The sequence below is a fragment of the Coptis chinensis genome, chromosome 4, assembly GCF_015680905.1.
Source record: "Coptis chinensis isolate HL-2020 chromosome 4, ASM1568090v1, whole genome shotgun sequence".
NCBI classification, from domain to species: domain Eukaryota; kingdom Viridiplantae; phylum Streptophyta; class Magnoliopsida; order Ranunculales; family Ranunculaceae; genus Coptis; species Coptis chinensis.
Genome location: NC_141459.1, coordinates 48,004,999 through 48,027,048, shown reverse-complemented (window position 1 = coordinate 48,027,048; position 22,050 = coordinate 48,004,999). Strand labels below are relative to the sequence as shown.

The following is a 22,050-nucleotide window of genomic DNA, read 5'->3' as shown; positions in this document are numbered from 1 at the left end:
TCCGTATGGATAAAGGATCTTCCTATGTTATACTATTCCATTCTTGATGATGAATAGATTTGATAGCTCAGATATTGTTATTCATGATATTGATCCGATTCAATATCATCGGCATGTATTCCTCCCATTGAATTTACAGGAGAAAAGATTAAAAATCTCTATGGGATTAGATCCCCGAGTTATTATGAAATAAAAAAGCGATGAAATTATGGAAGTCAATATTCTGCATTTATTGCTAATGCACTTGTTCATTCTAGTTCCTACTTTTTTTTACTTATCATTTACGTAAAAGCGGTCAACCAAAATAATTAATTTGAAGCAAGCTTAACTTATAAGTTCTTATCAATAATGGAAGAAATGAAAGGAGCTGATTAAAATCAGCGATATATGAGATCTTATAGTATAGAAATATAGGAATCTTTCTACCACACTATCACATCTCATATGATTATTATATAAATATAAACTTAGAAGGTTGTACTGTATTGTATAAAGATATATATATATATAGGCGTGGATCACTCCGTAATAGGTATATATATATATATATATATATAAACATATAAATATCAATATATATGTAATATACATATAAATAGTACCCCAATTCGAGTTCTTTGCTACATTCAGGCTACATCCATTTGACATTTTATTTGTACCGATTTCGATCGATACGATATAATCGAATGCCTACTTTGACTCTTATGTCTTACGCTTCTAATTACTAGTTTTCTTATTATTTATTTCCAATATGGGTCCTGGGATACGCCGAAACAATCAAATCAATGGACGGAGGTATGGGCAGAGTAAAAGAAACCAAGTCATCTTTTTTTTTTTTAGCATTTTAGATAAGAAGTAAATGATTTTGCCGTTGATTGACAGATTTAAGGAATTCCGTGGGAAATTCTTCAGATTTGTAAAAAAAAAGTAGTAGATACCACCTATTTCTAACATGCGAACCATGATATTAAAGTGAGTCGATAAAACATAAAGAATATATTTCTAGGAATCTAAAAAACAAAGCTAAATCATGCATAACTTAAAAGATCTTATTATCGTATTGCTTCATTGGACAAATACTATATCAATGTTTCCAAAGCATTATCCACATAATAACAGATAGACTTCCTCTCCTCTTTGAGCAATGAAAAGTGAAAGAAAAAAAAAAAAAAAAAGGGGATATCAAATAAATATGATTCTGTTAAGAGCTAGTTCATCGAAATATTTCGGACGAAGAGTTAGGTTGGAAAAAATGGAATATCATGTGTATTCCTTTTTACTTTCAAAATCTGAACATGGGAATCATTGAATGAAATATTTTTTTTATTGAAAGGTAATTCTTCATCTATTACATTACTTACACTTACTTTTCTTGCAGTTCCCGTTATAATTTTGAAACGGAGATGGAGATATTTTTTTAGCTTTGTAGAGCGATGTATGAAACTATTGATACAGTTTGGTTTGATTACTCAACTCAATTAAATTAGTAATGACCCTAAAGTCCACTTCTTCCCCATACTACGAAAGTGAAAGGAAAATGTAAAGACTACCATTAAAAAGCAGCCCAAGCAAGACTTACTATATCCATTTGAATTATGTCCCCGTCTCTATAAATATGAAGAAATTCTTCCATTATTGATCAATAATAATAATGTAATCAATGGCACAGAGTCAAAAAGGCTGAATGAAGGATATTGATGAACAAATCCAATAACCCTACCCATAACAAGTTTATATTTGATTTTTGTTAGAATTGGAAGAATTAAGTACAAGCAAGATCTCTGAGTTACTTTCTTGTAATTATCAAGGCGATGCTCTTAACGGAACATGTAGGAATAGTAAGACTTATTGTTTCTTTTGTTACCCTTCATCTCATTTATAATAATAAAAAAGCATAAGAATATACAATCAAGATAGAGCACTATCTATCACATATCTCTATCTACTGTTTGATCTAATCCTTATGACCCCCGAGTATTTCACAAAGACACTCGGGGGACCTTCTATTACATTCTTGCCTGGGTGTTACCGAAAAAAAAGAATAAAAGAGTTGAAAAATAAAAACTTTTTATTTTATCTATTCTATAAAGGAAGCCAATTATTCATCCAATATTGATTGAATGTCTGAGCACTTATAAATTCTCGTGAGCCCATATACAAAGTCTATTCCACCCTTTACACAACTACCAACTCCCCACCCTTCCTATACTAAAACCCTCCCCTCCCTAAATCCGAGGCTCAAGGATTGATAGTCTTTTATAGAACCTCCAGCTTTTTAAATTAAAATCAAGCAAGTATCAGAAGCTCGAGCCCCTTTCCTCTGTTTATGCTAGGCAAGGACAAGGACCGGTGACTGATATTATATATATAATATTATATATATAATAATATATAAATATATCAGCAAGCAAAGGTATTTCAAATTTTTTTATTGATCAGGCGACACCCGGATTTGAACTGGGGAAAAAGGATTTGCAGTCCCCCGCCTTACCACTCGGCCATGCCGCCAAAACGATAAAAATAGATGGAAATCTTATTTTTTTTAGGTTTAGACTTAATCTTTTTTTTTGCGTTTTGAATCCCATTTTCCTTATTCCTTTCCTAATAAACCTAAAAGAAATCCTTCCATTTTTGATTGGAGCCGGTGGATACCCTTCGATTAATTGTTTAATTGTATAGTATCTCAAATACCAAAACACACAAGGCCTAAAAACTTCCCTCCTTTTTGAAAGAAAATTTTTTTTTGAATCACACAATAAAAAATTCAGTCCAAATTGGACCCATTAACTATTGATTGTTAATGAATTAACAAGTTCTTGGATCTCAAATTGTGTTTCCTTAATTTAATGGCATAAGAAAATTCAATTGATACACAACCAATAATAATTGTTTATCAATAATATTAAATAATCAACCTCTTTCAATTAAAAGTATAACAACAATTATGTGTATATGTAAACCCTAGAACAGAAATCGTTACACAGATATATATAATCCCGGATCTTATTTATATATGATATGCCTATAGGGAATTAAGGTAATTAGCGTGCTTCAATTTTTCATTGAATATCATCAAATAGAAATTATGATATAGCACGGCCAGCGTTACCCCAAAGCGGGGCTGGGATAAGCGATATCTTGAGCTATATCTTTGTGTGCTTAATAAAAAAAACCCTTTTGGGCACTTCAATTGTATTCTACTGAATTGACTAACAAATGGGTAAAAATTACTCTCTTTTTACGTGAATCGTTTTTGAACAAGGAAATCCAGCGAAAAGGTTAAGTGCTAAAAAAGGTAAACTCTGCAAGGTTCTTTTACGTCTTTATCTCATTCATAGAGAACAGATCCAATCCTGAATCCATTTACTTTTTGGTACCTAACCAGATCCTAATATCATAATAATAGGTAGAAGTTGGATCACTTTTGATATTCTATACAAAGCTCCATAAGTCTAAAGCGTCGAATTTTATTCTGAGGAATGTTTTATGAATTCATTTCCATTTGTATCTGTTGCAAATTCTAATTTGAATAGAAAATTCTCTTTATTTCTCGGCTCATCATTATTTCATACATTATATCTATGATATGGAGTTAAATAAAATTTCATGTGATTCAAGAAAACAAAATATACATTCCATCATTGCTAGATCAATCCATATCATTACTAGATCGATCCATATCATATGGTTCGATGAAGAATGAGACTTGGAAAATGAGTGGGATTTTTTTTAGATAAATGGGAAACTAAAGATGCTCGGGATGGAAATGAGGGAATGTCAACAATACACAGGTTTAGTCGGATACAATTTGAGGGCTTTTGTAGATTCATTGATCGGGGATTGGCGGAAGAACTTTATAAGTTTCCAAAATTGAAGATACAGATCAAGAAATTGAATTTCAATTATTTTGTGGAAACATATCAATTGGTCGAACCTTTGATAAAAGAAAGAGATCTTTGTGTATGAATCACTCACATATTCTTCTGAATTATATGTGCCAGCGGGATTAATTTGGAAAACCGGTAGGGATACAAGAAACAAACCATATTTATTGGAAACATTCCTCTAATGAATTCCCAGGAACCTCTATAGTAAATGGAATATCAAACTGTGATCAATCAAATATTGCAAAGCCCGGTATTTATTACCGTTCGAGTTGGACCATAACGGAATTTGGTATATATACGGTACCATAATATCAGATTGGGGAGGAAGGTCAAATTAGAGATTGATAGAAAAGCAAGGATATGGGCGTGTGAGTAGGAAACAAAAAGTATCTATTCTAGTTCCATCATCGGCTATGGGTTCGAATCTAAGAGAAATTATAGATAATGTTTGCTACCACTGAAATTTTCTGTCTTTCTGAATGATAAGGAGAAAAAAAAAGATTGGATCAAAAGAAAATGCCATTTTGGAGTTTTATCAACAATTTGCTTGTGTAAGGGATCCGGTATTTTCTGAATCCGTTATGTAAGGAATTACAAAAGAAATTTTTTCAACAAATTTGTGAATTAGGAAGGATTGGTCAACGAAATATGAACCGAGGAGACTTAATCTTGATATACCTCGAGAACATTACATTTTTGTTACCGCTGAGATGTATTGGCAGTGCGGATCATTTGATCGAGAATGAAATTTGGAATGGGTACACTTGGCGATATGAATCACTTGAAAAATAAATGTATTAGTTCGTGGCGGATCTGTTACAAGATCAATTTGGATTGGCTCGGTTCATTTAGAAAATGCGGTTCGAGTAACTATAGGTGGATCAATTAGGCATAAATTGATACCGACTCCTCATAATTTGGTAACTTCCACTCCATTAACAACCACTTATGAATCGTTTTTTTTGCCTACACCCCTTATCTCAAGTTTTAGATCGAATCGAATCCATTGACACAAATAGTTCATGGGCGAAAATTGAGTTATTTGGGTCTGGGGGTTGGCGAGTAACCGCTAGTTTTTCGGATCTGAGATATCCATCCTAGTCACTATGGGTATTTGCCCAATTGACACATCTGAAGGAATAAATGTTGGACTCATTGGATATTTAGCAATTCATGCGAGGATTGGTCATTGGGGGTCTTTAGAAAGACCTTTTATGAAATTTATGAGAAATCAAAAGAGGTGCAGCGTGGTTTATTTATCACCAAGTAGAGATGATTACTATATGGTAGCGGCGGGTAATTTTTGGCGTTGAATCGGGGTATTCAAGAAGAACAGGTTGTTCGATTTCGATACCGTCAAGAATTCGACTATTGCATGGGAACAGATTCATCTTGAGCATTTTCCCCTTCCAATATTTTTCTATTGGAGCTTAAGCTCATTCCTTTTATTGAACACAATGATGCGAATCGGGCTTTAATGAGTTCTAATATGCAACGTCAAAGCGGTTCCACTTTCTCGATCCGAGAAGTGCATTGTTAGAACTGGGTTGGAATGCCAAGCGGCTCTTGATTTGGGGGTTTCGCTATAGCCGAACCACGAGGAATGATCGTTTATACCGATCGACAAGATCATGTTATCGGGTAATGGGGACACTCTAAGCATCCCATTAGTTATATACCAACGTTCCAACAAAAATACTTGTATGCATCAAAACCCCTGGTTCGCAGGGGTAAATGTATTAAAAGGGACAAGTTTTAGCGGACGGTGCTGCTACGGTTGGTGGCGAGCTTCGCTTTGGGAAAAACGTATTAGTAGCTTATATGCCATGGGAGGGATACAATTTTGAAGATCGCGGTACTTATTAGTGAACGTTTGGTATATGGAGATATTTATACTTCTTTTCACATACGGAAATATGAAATTCAGACTCATGTGACAAGTCAAGGTCCCGAAAAGGATCACTAATGAAATACCGCATTTAGAAGCCTATTTACTCCGCGAATTTAGACAGAAATGGGATTGTGATGCTTGGATCTTGGGTAGAAATGGGTGATATTTTAGTAGGTAAATTAACGCCACGGATGACGAAAGAATCATCATATGCCCCCCGAGATAGATTATTACGAGCCATACTTGGCATTCAGGTATCCACTGCAAAGGAAACTTGTCTAAAACTACCTATAGGTGGCATAGGCGAGTTATTGATGTGAGATGGATCCAGAAAAGGGGGTTCAATTATAATCCGAAACAATTAGTGTATATATTTCACGCGAAACGTGAAATAAAAGTAGGTGATAAGGTAGTTGGAAGACACGGGAATAAAGGTATCATTTCAAAAATTTGCCTAGACAAGACATGCCCTATTTGCAAGATGGAACACCCGTTGATATGGTCTTCAACCCACTAGGAGTACCTTCACGAATGAATGTAGACAGATATTTGAATGCTTTCGCTTTCGGGTTAGCGGGGATCTGCTAGATAGGCATTATCGAATATCACCCTTTGATGAGAGATATGAGCAAGAGGCTTCGAAAAACTAGTGTTTTTCTGAATTATATGAAGCCGATAAGCAAACAAATAATCCATGGGTATTTGAACCCGAGTATCCGGGAAAAAGCAGAATCTTTGATGGAAGAACGGGAGATCCTTTCGAACAACCTGTTATAATAGGAAAGTCATATATCCTGAAATTAATTCATTAAGTTGATGATAAAATCCATAGACGTTCCAGTGGACATTATGCACTTGTTACACAACAACCCCTTAGAGGAAGGGCCAAGCAAGGGGGACAACGGGTCAGAGAAATGGAAGTTTGGGCTCTAGAGGGATTTGGTGTTGCTCATATTTTACAAGAGATGCTTACTTATAAATCTGATCATATTAGAGCTCGTCAGGAAGTACTTGGTACTACAATCATTAGAGGAACAATATCTAACCCGGGATGCTCCCCGAATCTTTTCGATTGCTTGTTCGAGAACTACGATCTTTGGCTCTGGGGCCAACCATTTCCTTGTGTCTGAGAAGAACTTCAGTTAATAGGAAGGAAGCTTGATCGGAATGAATCAGAATTTTTCTTCTATGATCGACCGATATAAACATCAACAACTTGAATTGGATTAGTTTCTCCTCAACAAATAAGTGCCTGGGCCAAGAAAATTTTACCTAATGGAGAGATGGTTGGAGAGGTGACAAAACCCTATACTTTTCATTACAAAACTAATAAACCGGAAAAAGATGGGTTGTTTTGTGAAAGAATTTTTGGGCCTATAAAAAGTGGAATTTGTGCTTGTGGAAATTATCGAGTAATTGGAGATGAAAAAGAAGACCCTAAATTTTGTGAACAATGCGGAGTCGAATTTGTTGATTCTCGGGTACGAAGATATCAAATGGGATACATCAAACTCGCGTGTCCAGTAACTCATGTGTGGTATTTGAAGCGTCTTCCTAGTTATATCGCGAATCTTTTAGATAAACCTCTTAAAGAATTAGAAGGCCTTGTATATTGCGATGTGTGATTTGATCTAAATTCTGATTTTACAGGTTCGGAATGAGAAACTGTCATCCCGTTCAATTGATTGGGATGCCCAGCTCGACATGCCTCTTAGTAGGAGTAACATGAAGCTCAGAATTATGGGTGTATTCAATACTCCAAATATAAGGGGAATTTATCTATGGTCGATTCCGTAACAGATAAATAGGAATTGCTAGTTGTACCTCGTTAAAAAGACTTCCATGGAATTAACCATTCATTCCGTTTATTTTAGAAAAAAAAAAATTTTCTGTTCAAGTAAACGTAAATATATATGGCATGGTTACAGGAGTCTATCCATCGCATATAGGCTTTAACAGGACATAACCGCCGAGGTGAAGTAGGGACCTGAAAGATCAGATGGAACGATATATGGACAAGTAAATCCCTTGTGGGTTCTAAGGTATTCTTTTAAGAAGGGATTCCTCATTCGAAGGGAAGTAGACTACTCAAGAATTTCATATTTAATTTATGTTATGTAAGTAATTGATTAATTTGAATTTTGAATAAGGAATTCAGAAAATCTAAATCAAAGATCTAACTAAAAGGAAGAATGAATCAATGAAATGTTGGTTGGTCCTCACCGGGAACTTGAGTAAGGAGTAGATCTTTGGGGTCTTTTATATAAAAAATGTAAAGAGAACCCCTCTGTTTATCTTTTTTGTGTAACTACTTGAGCGGATGAGAGGAAACCTTCACGTCCGGTTTTGAAGGGGGAATCCTATAGGAACCTATCCCAATTTTTCTTTTTGCTAGGCCCGTAATTAAAAACCCACTTTCTTACGATTCACGAGGTTCATTTGAATATGAAATCCAATCATGGAAATACAAGATATCCCACTTTTTTACTACCCAAGGCTTCGATACATTTCTAAATCGAAAATATCTACTGCAGGTGCTATCGAGAAACAATTAGCCGATCCGGTTTGCGACTTATTACAGATTCTTCATTGTTAGAATGGTAAGAATTAGGTGAAGAAGGGCCCACCGGTAATGAATGGGAAGATAGAAAAATTGGAAGAAGAAAAGATTTTTTGTTAGGCGTATGGAATTAGTTAAGCATTTTATTCGAACAAGCGTAGAACCCGAGCGGATGGTTTTGTGCCTATTGCGGTTCTTCCTCTCGAATTGAGACCAATCATTCAGATAGATGGGGGTAAACTAATGAGTTCGGATATTAATGAACTCTATCGAAGAGTTATCTATCGGAACAATACTCTTACCGATCTATTAACAACAAGTAGATCTCGCCCGGAAATTAGTAATGTGTCGAGAGAAATTAGTACAAGAAGCCGTGGACACACTTCTTGATAATGGGATCCGGCGGACAGCCAATGAGGGACGGTCATAATAAAGTTTACAAATCGTTTTCAGATGTAATTGAAGGAAAAGAGGGAAGATTTGAGACTCTACTTGGTAAACGGGTTGACTATTCTATTGCCCGTCATTGTCGTGGGCCCTTCGCTTTCATTACATCGATGTGGATTGCCTCATGAAAATAGCAATAGAGCTTTTCCACACATTTGTAATTAGTGGTCTAATCGGACAACACGTTGCTTCCAACATAGGAGTTGCTAAAAGTAAAATTTGGGAAAAAGCACCAATTGTGTGGGAAATACTTCAAGAAGTTATCGCGGGGACATCCTCAGATTTGCTGAATAAAGCCCACTTTGCATAGATTAGGCATACAGGGCATTCCAATCCATTTTAGTCGAAGGCCGTGCTATTTGTTTACATCCATTAGTTTGTAAAGGGATTCAATCGCGGATTTTGATGGGGATCAAATGGCTGTTCATATACCCTTATCTTTGGAGGCTCAAGCGGAGGCTTGTTTAGTTATGTTTTCTCATATGAATCTCTTGTCTCCAGCTATTGGAGATCCCATTTCGCATTACCAACTCAAGATATGCTTATGGGACTCTATGTATTAACGGTCGGTAATCGTCGAGGTATTTGTGCAAATAGGTATAATCCATGGAATCACAGAAACTATCAAAATAAAAAAATTGACGATAATAAACATAAGTATACAAAAGAACCCTATTTTTGTAGTTCCTATGATGCGCTTGGGGCTTATCGGCATAAACGAATTCATTTAGATAGTCCTTTGTGGCTTCGGTGGTGACTAAATCAACGCGTCATTGCACCAAGAGAAGTTCCTATCGAAGTTCAGTGTGAATCTTTTGGTACCTATAATGAGATTTATGGTCACTATCTAATAGTAAGAAATGTCAAAAAAGAAATCCTTTGTATAGACATTCGAACCACCATTGGTCATATTTCTTTTTATCGAGAGATAGAAGAAGCCATACAAGGGTTTTCCCGGGCTTGTTCATAGAGTATCTAAGCTGAATAGGATCCTGTGATAATTTTATTTTTGTCTCCCCGTCTCAACTAGTATTATAATGCCTTAATTTCTACGCTAATCAAGATCGAGGAAAGGCAGTCTTGAATCAATCGACTCTAACCTATTGTCGAATCCTACTCAACCGAATAGGGAGGTAATTACTTATGGCGAACGGGCTGATCTAGTCTTTCACAATAAAGCGATAGATGGAACTGCCATGAAACGACTTATTAACCGATTAATAGATCACTTTGGAATGGCATATACATCACATATCCCTCGATCAAGTAAAGACTCTCGGGTTTCCAAGGCAAGCCACTTCTTGCATCAATTTCATTAGGAATTGATGATCTTTTAACAATACCTTCTAAGGGATGGCTAGTACAAGATCTTTGAACAACAAAGTTTAATTTTAGAAAAACACCACCATTATGGGAATGTACCGCGGTAGAAAAATTATGTCAATCCATTGAGATCCAGTACCCTACAAGTGAATATTTACGACCAGAAATGAATCCTAATTTTAGGATGACCGATCCTTCTAATCCAGTTCATATAATGTCTTTTTAGGAGCCCGAGGGAAATCGTCTCGTGTACATCAATTAGTAGGTATGAGAGGATTAATGTCGGATCCTCAAGGACAAATGATTGATTTACCCATTCAAAGCAATTTACTGGGAAGGACTCTCTTTAACGTAATATATTATTTAGGTACTCTGAGCTCGCAAAGGGGTTGTGGATCTTCTTTGTCGAACATCGGATCTTTGGATACCTCACGCGCAGACTTGTTGAAGTAGTTCAACACATTGTTGTAATGATAGAACAGATTGTGGCACCACCCGAGGTATTTCTGTGAGTCCTCGAAATGGGATGATAATAGAAAGAATTTTTATCCAAACATTAATTGGTCGTGTATTAGCGGGCGATATATATATAGACTCACGATGCATTGCCATTAGAAATCAAGATATTGGGGTTGGACTTGTCAATCGATTCATAACCTTTCGAGCACAACCAATATCTATCGAACCCCTTTACTTGCGGAGTACATCTTGGATCCGCCGATTATGTTATGGCGGAGTTCCACTCATGGCGACCTGGTTGAATTAGGGAGAAGTCATTTCGGTATTATTGCGGGCCAATCTATTGGGGAACCCGGACTCAACTAACATTAAGAACTTTTCATACCGGTGGAGTATTCACCGGCGATATCGCGGAACATATCACGAGCTCTAATAATGGAAAAATAAAATTCAATGAAGATTTGGTTTATCCGACACGCATTACCGTCATGGATATCCGGCTTTTCTATGTTATATAGATCTATATGTAACTATTGAGGGTCAAGATATTATACATAATGTGAATATTCCAGCAAAAAGTTTTATTTTAGTTAAAATGATCAATATGTAGAATCGTAACAAGTGATTGCCGAGATTCGGCGAAGCATCCACCTTGAATTTTAAGGAGAAGGTTTGAAAACATATTTATTCTGACTCGAGGAGAAATGCACTGGAGTACCGCCGTGTACCATGCACCCGAATATATATATATATATGGTAATGTTCATCTCTTACCAAAACAAGTCATTTGTGGATATTATCGGGAGTTCCGTGAAAGCCAATATAGTCCCTTTTTCGCTCCACAAGGATCAAGATCAAATAAATATTTATACCCTTTATGCTTGAATGAAAATATATTTATAATCTTTCGGTGACTAATGATCAAATGAGACACAAATTATTTCGGTCGGATCCTTACGGTAAAAAAAAGGGGGCTCTTGATTATTCAGGACCTAATGAAGCATATGTAATGATCATTGTAATTTCATATATCCTGCCATTCTCGAATTTATAATTCTTATTTATTGGCAAAGAGGCTAAGAAATGGATTCATCATTCCATTACAATCTAATCAAGAACAAGAAAAAGCAATACCCCCGTTCGGGCATCTCGATTGAAATACCCATAAATGGTCTTTTCATTATAAATAATGTTCTTGCTTATTTCGACGATCCCGATCTGAGAAAGAAAGAGTTCGGGAATTACTAAATATGGGACTTTAGAGGTGCATTCAATCGTCAAAAAAGAGGATTTTATTGAGTATCGAAGAACAAAAGAATTTAGGCTAAAATCCCAAATGAAAATAGATCGACTTTTTTTCATTCCCGAGGAAGTGCATATCTTACCCGGATCTTCTTCCATAATGGTACGGAACAATAGTATCATTGGAGTAGATACACGAATTACTTTCAATACAAGAAGTCGAGTAGGTGGATTGGTCCGAGTGGATAAAAAAAAAAAAAAGGTTGAACTAAAAATATTTTCTGGGGATATCCATTTTCCTGGAGAGACAGATAAAGATATCCCGCACACAGTGGCATCCTAATACCGCCAGAACGGAAAAAAAAAATTCTAAGGACTCAAAAAATTGAAAAATTGGATCTATGTCCAACGGATCACACCTACCAAAAAAAAAATTTTTTGTTTTGGTTCGACCGTAATCACATATGAAATAGCAAACGGGATAAATTTAGCAACGCTTTTCCCCGGATCCCCTCGCAGGAAAGGGATAGTGTGCAACTTCGAGTTGTCAATTATATCCTTTATGGAAATGGTAAAACCAATTCATGAATTTCTCACACAAATATTCAATAATTAGTTCGAACTTGTTTAGTATTGAATTGGGACCAAGACAAAAAGGTTCTTCTATAGAGGAGGTTCATGCGTCATTTGTTGAGGTAAGGGTAAATAATATGATTCGATATTTCATAAAATGGATTTAGTGAAACCCCTATTTTGTATACCCGAAAAAGGAATGATCCGGCGGGGCAGGGTTGATCCCCGCTAATGGATCAGATCGCACCAATCTCAATCCTTTTTATTCCAAGGCAAGGATTAAGCAATTACTTACCCGGTATCAAAGAACTATTCGTGACGTTGTTGAATAGAAATAAGGAATGCCAATCTTTGATAACTTTGTCATCATCTAATTGTTTCGAATAGGTCCATTCAACGCTTTGAAATATAACAATGTGACAAAAAAATCAAATAAAAGGGATCCACTACTTCCAATTAGGAATTCATTGGGTCCTTTAGGAATCGTCCCTAAAATTGCGAATTTTTTTTCTTTTTACTATTTAATAACTCATAATCAGATCCTGGTAAATAAATATTCGCTGCTTGACAATTTAAAAGAGACTTTCCAAGTACTTAAATATTTTTAATGGATGAAAATGGGAGGATTTATAATCCCGATCCATGCAGTAACACGATTTTGAATCCATTCAATTGGAATTGGTGTTTTCTCCATCACGATTATTGTGAAGAAACATCGACAATAATTAGCCTTGGACAGTTTTTTTGTGAAAATTTATGTATATCTAAATATGGACCAAATCTAAAACCGGGTCAGGCTCTAATTGTTCATGTTGACTCTTTAGTAATAAGATCTGCAAAGCCCTATTTGGCTACTCCAGGAGCAACCGCTCATGGCCATTATGGGGAAATCCTTTACTAAGGAGATACATTAGTTACATTTATCTATGAAAATCGAGATCCGGTGATATAACGCAGGGTCCGCCAAAAGTAGAACAAGTGTTAGAAGTTCGTTCGATTGATTCAATATCAATGAACTTAGAAAAACGGGTTGAAGGTTGGAACGAACGTATAACAAGAATTCTTGGGATTCCCTGGGGATTCTTGATTGGCTACCGAAACTAACCATAGCGCAAAGTCGTATATCTTTGGTTAATAAGATTCAAAAGGTTTATCGATCCCGAGGAGTACAGATACATAAATAGGCATATAGAAATTATTGTACGTCAAATAACATCAAAAGTGTTGGTTTCGTAAGATGGAATGTCTAATGTTTTTTCACCCGCTAATTGATTGGATTGCTGCGAAATGAAACGAACGGGGCGCTTTGGAAGAAGCGATCCGTTACCGAGCCGCCTTTATTGGGAATAACGAGGGCGTCTCTGAATACTCAAAGTTTCATATCTGAAGCGAGTTTTCAAGAAACCGCCGAAGTTTTAGCAAAAACTCTACGAGGTCATGACGATTGGTTGAAAGGCCCGAAAGAGAATGTTGTTCGGGGGTATGATACCCGGCTTGCACCGATTCAAAGGATTAGTACACCGTTTAAGTCAACACAAAACATTTCTTTGGAAATTGAAAAGCAAAATCTATTCGAGGGGGGCGCGAGAGATATTTTGTTCCACCACAAAGAATTATTTGATTCTTGCATCCCAAAGAATTTCCACGATACATCAGAACAATCGTTTAGAAAAAAAATTATTTACGATTTCACGGATTCCTAAGAACAAATGGATTCTTCCTTTTAATTTACCTTTAACTATTAACTATCCGGACCGCTCGTTTGTTATAAAAAATAATGAATAGAAACGAATTAATGGCTTGGACCATGTACCACCGCTCAATTTCGGTAGAAAGTTCCGGTTTAACAATTTTTTATTTCAGGGTACCCAAAAAAAAAAAAAAAAAGAGGAAGTGTGGGGAGAAATGACAAGAAGGTATTGGAACATCAATTTGGAAGAGATGATGGAAGCGGAGTTCATTTCGGTCATGGTACTAGGAAGTGGAATCCTAGAATGGCACCCTACATCTCCTGCAAAGCGTAAGGGTATTCATATTACAAATCTTACTAGAACTCGCTTTCGTTTTTATCGGCTTGTGATTTAGTTTTTGATGCAGCAAGTAGGGGAAAACAATTCTTAATAGTTGGTACAAAAATAAAGCAAATGATTCAAGAGCATCGGCTGCAATAAGGGCTCGATGTCATTATGTTAATAAAAATGGCTCGGTATGTCAACGAATTGGTCTACTACAAAAACAAGACTTCATAAGTTCAGGGACTTGAGAGCGGAACAAAAGATGGGAAGACTCGGCCGTCTTCCTAAAAGAGATAATGCAATGTTGAAGAGACAATTATATCACTTGCAAACATATCCGGGTGGCATCAAATATATGATGGGGTTGCCGATATTGTAATCATCGTTGATCAGCAAGAAGAATAATATCACGGCTCTTCGAGAATGTGTCACTTTAGAATTCCAACAATTTGTTTAATTGATACAAATTGTGACCCGTGATCTTGCAGATATTTCGATTCCAAACAATGATGACGCTTATAGCTTCAATCCGATTAATTCTTAACAAATTAGTATCCGCAATTTGTGAGGGTCGTTCTAGCTATATAAGAAATCGTTGATTAATAATAAGATAAGTAAATTACTTCTACTTCGTGAATTCCATAGATTTATGGAATCGGTTACTATATCCCTGAATATAAAAAAGAGATAAAAATTACCGGGTATATTTATATTATGTAATTACTTGGTATTCGATACAATTCAATTAAAGTAGGCGATAAAGAGATGGTTTAATCAAAAAATTCCTTTTAAGTTCTATTTCGTCGAGGGCAATATGAATGTTCTACCATGTTCCATCAACACAATAAAAAGGTTATATGATATATCCGGTGTGGAAGTAGGCCAACATTTCTATTGGCAAATAGGGGTTTCAAGTCCATGCCCAAGTACTTATTACTTCTTGGTTCAGAATTGCTATCTTATTAGGTTCTCGCTACCATAGCGGTTCGAATTCCATTAAACCATTCCGACCGGCGGTCAATTTTTTTGAATATGTCCTTGAATTCATTCGAGACTTGAGCAAAACTCAAATTGGAGAAGAATATGGTCTTTGGGTTCCTTTTATTGGAACTATGTTCTTATTCATTTTGTTTCCAACCGGTCGTGGGGCTCTTTTTACCTTGGAAAATCATACAGTTACCTCACGGGGAGTTGGCCGCACCCACGAATGATATAAATACTATCTTGTTGCTTTAGCTTTACCTACGCCAAGTAGCATATTTTTATGCGGGTCTTACAAAAAAGGATTGGGTTATTTCGGTAAATATATTCAACCAACTCCAATACTTTTACCAATTAACATCCTAGAAGATTTCACAAAACCCTTATCGCTTAGTTTTCGACTTTTTGGTAATATATTGGCTGATGAATTAGTAGTTGTTGTTCTTGTTTCTTTAGTACCTTCGGTAGTTCCTATACCTGTCATGTTCCTTGGATTATTTACAAGTGGTATTCAAGCTCTTATTTTCGCAACTTTAGCCGCGGCTTATATAGGGGAATTCATGGAGGGTCATCATTGACTATCTTTCAAAATATGCTTTTTTTTATCCCAAAGCAATGTGTGGGCGGTTCAGATAAGCTATTTTGGAACAGAATAGATGCAATACAATATAGGGTATATATGATTTAGAGTAGTAGTAAAAAAAAAATTACGATATTATGGAATTCAATTGTCAAAAATGGGGGCGGGGTTTAAAAGATCTTTTTCCTAAGATTTAATTTGGTCCACTTCTGTCATACTACCTCCAATAATATATTTCTTTTTGTTCAGTCAATCACAAGATTTACTATTCATATCATAATTTGGATTTGGATAAGAATTGTTATGTTATCAGGTTCCGGTGTGCGATGAAAAAAAAAACGTTCTATGGAACTATTCCCATTTCACTTGATTTCATTCAATTCAACGATTGATCAAAATTCGCTGCTTATTCGTTTTGTTATTGATTTGAGGTAATAGAAATGGGCAAAGTAGAGAAGCTTTGGAAGAGAGATGGTGATGGAGTAGGAAGAAGATTGAGTTCAGTGTTCTTAAACCAGTTGAGTCCATACCGAGTCAACTCACTGACTGTTGTGAAGTTGCAATTTTTTCAGGAATGCCTATATATTGTAGAATAAACCGTCGATATTTTCTGAAATTTTACTGAGAAAATAATATCGGTAAATACCTTCTGAGGTTCAAAGTTCAAACAAAATGTTTTTCTTGGAATTTTGCCTCTATGGCTGGTGGCTCTATCTCTAGGGACTTTTCTAGGTTGGCAAATTAGCAAATATACCTTGGCTTGATCTTGATTAATAACTTTGAAGCCTGTTCCAAGAATGCGTTGTGTTTTTTTTGAGCTAGGCTGCATATATATGTATTTCTTTTGTGGTTAGTGCTAGACTCCTGGAGTTTTTTTTTTTTTGATTGGCAAGCATCAGTAACTCTTTGATGCTGGCGGGGTTCGAGCTCAGGCCTCTGGTATCATCACCCAAAGGTTTTATCGATTTTGCTAGTCGGCACCTGCAAATGTGTGGACAAGCCTGTTTTTAAAGAGATCAGTAATTCAATTGTGTGTCTGGGGTTCAGACCTCTGGTATCATCACTCTAAAGGTTTTACCAACTAAGCTAGAAGGCACTTACATCTTTTATTATTTATCTGGCTACTATGTGTTCAGACTAATTTAAGCTACATTGCATATGACACCATGAAGATACCGACCATTTTGGATTCCATTTGCTGTACAAATAATTGTACTATTTATCTCCATCTAGTCGCATTTCTTAGATACTTCTCTCTTCGCCGGTTAGTACTTATTTATTAACTCTTGACTGGAGTTACAGGACTTCATAACTTCATTTCCAAGTCAAAATCATCAGCAAAGCCACAGAAACATAACATTTTCATTTTGTATGTGCTTACCATGGAAAAATATAAGAGGAACTTGACCATCTTTGCCATCATTCAATTGTTAACTAATATTACTTTCACCTTCGGTAATGACCTCCATTATTGCCTAAATTCAAATGGAATCCACAACTTCACTACATTCTCTCAGTCGCTATCCTCGGATTACCACCGTTTTCTCTATCTTCCCATGCAAAATCTTATATATTCCAAAGTGACGTTCCTTAAACTGTTAAACCATCAACTATTATCTTGCCACAAAGCAAGGAACAACTAGCAAATGCAATACTATGTTGTCGAAGGGGGTCTTGGACTATTAGATTAAGAAGTGGTGGTCATAGTTTTGAAGGCTTATCACACATAGCAGATACACCTTGTGTGATTATAGACATGATGAACTTAAATCAGGTTTCCATTGATTTGGATTCCAAAACAGCTTGGATTGAGTCAGGTGCAACACTGGGCGAGATGTACTACGCAATTTCACAGGCCAGTATCTCCCTTTCTTTTCCTGCAGGGTGGTGTCCAACAGTTGGGATTGGTGATTTGGTGGACATTTCAGTGGTGGTGGATTTGGTCTAATGACAAGAAAATATGGGCTCGCTGCAGATAATGTGCGTGGTTGACTCACTCCTAGTTAGTAGCAATGGACTTGTATTAGATCGAAAAATGATGGGCGAAGACGTATTTTGGGCACTTCGAGGTGGTGGTGGAGGTTCTTGGGGTGCTGTTTATGCTTGGAAGATTCAACTACTAGCCATTCCCGAAATTGTTACTGCCTTCAAATTCGAAAGAAATGGTACTACGTATGAACTTTCAAGATTGTTACACAAATGGCAGTTCACCGCGCCAATGTTAGAAGATGATTTCTCCTTGGCAGTTATGGTTAGTGCAGATGGAAATTCGTCGCAGCCAATGCTCAAGTTCTTTGGTTTGTACCTTGGAGACGCATCAACAGCTGTTTATTCTATGACTCAAGTATTTCCAGAATTGGGATTTGCTGCAGAAAAATGCAAGGAGATGAGTTGGATTGAGTCATTTGCATACTTAGCTGAATTCGACACCATAACAGATTTTAAAGACAGATTTTCGTCCTTCGACAAGAGCCCTTTTAAGGTAAAGGTTGATTATGTCAAGAATCCAATTCCCTTGGAAGGGATAATTAGTATTTTGGAGATAATGGAGAAGGAGCCTCATGCATTCATTGTTTTGAATGGGCAAGGTGGGATAATGAACACAATACCAAGCCAAGCAATTCCTTTCCCTCATCGTATTGGAAATCTTTACACGATTGATTATGTCGTTGCTTGGAGTAAAGAAGAGGGCTGGAGAAGCGACGACTTCATAAAGTGGCTTAGGATGTTCTACAACTACATGAACCATTTGTGTCAAAGAATCCAAGAGTTGGTTATGTAAATTATGTGGATCTTGATTTCGGACAACTAGATTGGACTAACAAAACTATGTCCACCAATGTTATTGAGATGGCTAGAACTTGGGGTGAGAAGTACTTCTTATATAATTATGATCGACTGGTTCGAGCTAAAACTATTATAGATCCTGAAAATGTATTTCATCACCCGCAGAGCATTCCCCCGTTACCAAAAATGAGTTTGGCAAAGTAAGCTGGACAAATGAAATAAATGGTGCGGTCTCTAAATGGAATACTGGCTGTTGTTATTTAATAGCTGTTGTTTGGCAACCTTACTTCACGCTTAGGAACAAAGTTCCAAATACTAGACAGTAGACACCAATGAAAAATCAATGTAAATATGAATTTACGTACAGATTTTAAACTTTATAAACATCCACAATTCGAAAACAAAGCTCCAATGTCCAATGTAAGAAAATGCAAGCCAAATATAGAATTTTAACCAGGAGTCAGACAATTGATATGATCTTTCCAGTATGGTTGAGGGCTCATCTAGATATATGAGTGATGAAGGATTCCAACTGGGTGGTAGAGGAGCCGCCTTCTGACACTGATTGACGAACAGCTACACCTAATTCTCTCGCTTTCTTCCTCATCATATTCCCTTCCTCGGACACCATCAACTTCCTTATTGAGCTTTCAATGGTGTCGGAAGAAACCAGTTCTTTTCGTTGTGCCCATTCACAAACCACCAGACCAACCTTTAGCACCTCAGTTACCAACAACGTGTTTCTGGGTTGGTCGGAATGCATAGACCAAGCAGCAATAGGAACACCCATGCTCAAACTCTCCATGCATGAGTTCCATCCACAATGGCTCATAAATCCCCCGGTTGACGAATGAGCCAAAATATGAGGTTGGGGCGCCCAGTCCCTTACTATCATTCCTACTCCTTTAACTCTCCCTCAAAACCATCTGGTAGTGGAGCTTTTCCTTCTTTCTCTTTATAAATGTCTCCTATATCAGCATATCTCAACACCCAAATGAACTTCTGTTCACTGCGTTCTAAGCCAATTGCAAGCTCAGCAATCTGATCATCTGAGAGCGATGTCATTGTCCCAAACGAAACATAAATAACAGAATTTGGAGGCTGTTTGTCTAACCATTCCAAACACTTGTGAGGAGGAGCTCTAGTCGAATCAAATGCGATCGGGTTGAGTGGCCCAATTGCCCAAAGTTTTTTGTCTAATTGCCGTTGAGCTATTAAATTGATGAACCTTCCTTCGAGTGCATCACACGTGTTATATAGATCACCAGTGCTAAAACTCCGCCATGCTTTATTTCTAGCAAGAAACACTGACATTTCCTCAGTCGTGCTACCCTCAAATGACAAGCGAGGTATGCCTAGTTGAAGTAGGCTTTTTTCTGTGGAATGATAAAAAAAGAAAATCATTCTGTGAGCATACTATAATTGTTGGAGAATATACGGATAATCTAAGATTATTGATTTGATCTTATTTCCATATCTATTATATTTGTTTCTATATGGCCTCGTTCAATTACGAACACAAGCCTTTACACAAAACTAGTTGATATCAGAGCTAACTCCATCACCTACCCATATCTTTCCACCACCACAACCTCCACCATCCCCCCAAAAAAAAAAAAGAAAGATGATAAGTTTTGGTTCTTTGGTTTCTGGGTTAGTAATTGACTTTCATTCCAACTAATGTGTAGACGAGTTTTTCTATTTAAACTCGTTTTCTTTTTGTTGAGGCTACTTTAGTGATCAAGTATCGAGCTTATGGAGAAATTGGCAATTAACAATAATTGGCATAGTCAGGCAGCAGATTGAAGTTCAAGGACTGATTTGCTCCTAATTTGATGTAAAAGACGTAAACTTGGGATAAAGGATCATTCTGATTTTCCATTAGATTTGCGGTGTGTGTGAGACCATATGCTTAATATCATAGACATATTTCTTCAATAATTGTTTCACGACTGTAAGGTAATACGAGTATGCATAAAAAATGACCAAGTGAGCTTGCTTTAGTGCCATAGCATAAGCGACGAAGTGATCAGCAATTGTGTATAGCCGCCTAGTTATATAAAATGCAGTTCTTCTAAAAAACTTCCTTACGAACAAATAGATCTGGTTATACCTTCATCCCAGATGTAATAGTGAATACTGAAAGCAGCACAAGGGTTGAAACAATAGGCTTCGGCATTAGAAAGAAAAGAGGCTTCTTCCGCAGCGAACGACATGGTGGAGTCATGCACAATAACAACTCGTCTATAAGTAGTAGATAGAGCACGGAGAAGTACACCTAGAGGTTCGCGGAGGTTTAATGAAGCCTCAAAGGTAGGTACTAAATGATTCGGGAACTTGTTAGAGAGATTAGGCTCAGGGGGAGGGGTGATGTATTCAGGAATTTGAAAATCCTGGAAATGAATGTTTGATATGGTGGAAGGGTCCCAACCATGGACACGATCCTTGGCTTGCCGGTTGTGTGTCGCGGTGCCAATGAAATAGGCTGGTAAACCTCTTGAAGCTATGAGTCTAGTCAAGTGTAGTAACTGGTTTAGATGGCCCTGTGCTGGTATAGGAACCACTACCACCACCACATCACCTGAATGTTGCTCCATTGCGGAAAGTATGTAAAATGTTGTGAGTTTCAAGAGACTTGTGTTTATACTTGATTTTATAAGTGGTTGGGTAAGAACTCACCCGAACACACTAACGATCTTGTTAGGGAGATGGTTGTAGAATTGTTGAGATCTGTATCTTCAATGGTCGCTTCACGTATCCAAATCGTTCTTTAAAAAATCAAGTCTCTCAAAATGAATGTAGTTCTTTGTTTCAAAACAATAGGGGTATTTATAGGATAATAATGAAAATATCATTTCTTTAATTGCTAGAAAATCTTATGTAATTATGTAAAGTTTTAATATGGAAGCATATCTTGACAAATATGTTTTCTAAATCTAGCTTATGACACCATAATTTTGGGTAGGGCAGACACGCTATAATTTTGGGCAGGGCAGACACGCTATAATTTTGGGCAGAATGGGCACGCCATAATTTTGGACAGAACAGACACGCCATAATTTTGGACGGCGCTGGCATGCCATAATATTGAGCATCGTGACTAGTAATGAGTGGCACTATAATGGTACCCAACGATAATTGTTTATGAGGGTGACATTTCTTGGTTTTGTCAATATGACCGACTTGTACAGTTATACACCATGACAAATGAAGCCACATGGAGGTTAACGTATCTTTAATGGTTTTACGTTAAGGACATTAGAGTTCAAACTAATTTTGATCATAACGTCTAAGTATGTGGAGTT

At 36.7% G+C, this 22,050-nt stretch overlaps 1 non-coding gene and 2 pseudogenes across 2 annotated transcripts; 1 reads left to right on the top strand and 2 right to left on the bottom strand.

Annotated features, from left to right (window-relative positions):
• Window positions 1-2,437: 2,437 nt before the first annotated feature.
• On the bottom strand, window positions 2,438-2,508 carry TRNAC-GCA (transfer RNA cysteine (anticodon GCA)). Its single transcript has one exon. It is a non-coding gene; the product is annotated as a tRNA-Cys (tRNA).
• Window positions 2,509-17,340: 14,832 nt separating this feature from the next.
• Window positions 17,341-18,949, top strand: LOC147503779 (reticuline oxidase-like; annotated as a pseudogene).
• A 121-nt stretch (window positions 18,950-19,070) lies between these two features.
• Window positions 19,071-21,482, bottom strand: LOC147503778 (zeatin O-glucosyltransferase-like; annotated as a pseudogene). Its single transcript, XR_015192827.1, has 2 exons — window positions 20,859-21,482; window positions 19,071-20,121 (listed from the first exon to the last, which is right to left on the bottom strand). The product of XR_015192827.1 is annotated as a zeatin O-glucosyltransferase-like (transcript).
• Between the last annotated feature and the right edge of the window lie 568 nt (window positions 21,483-22,050).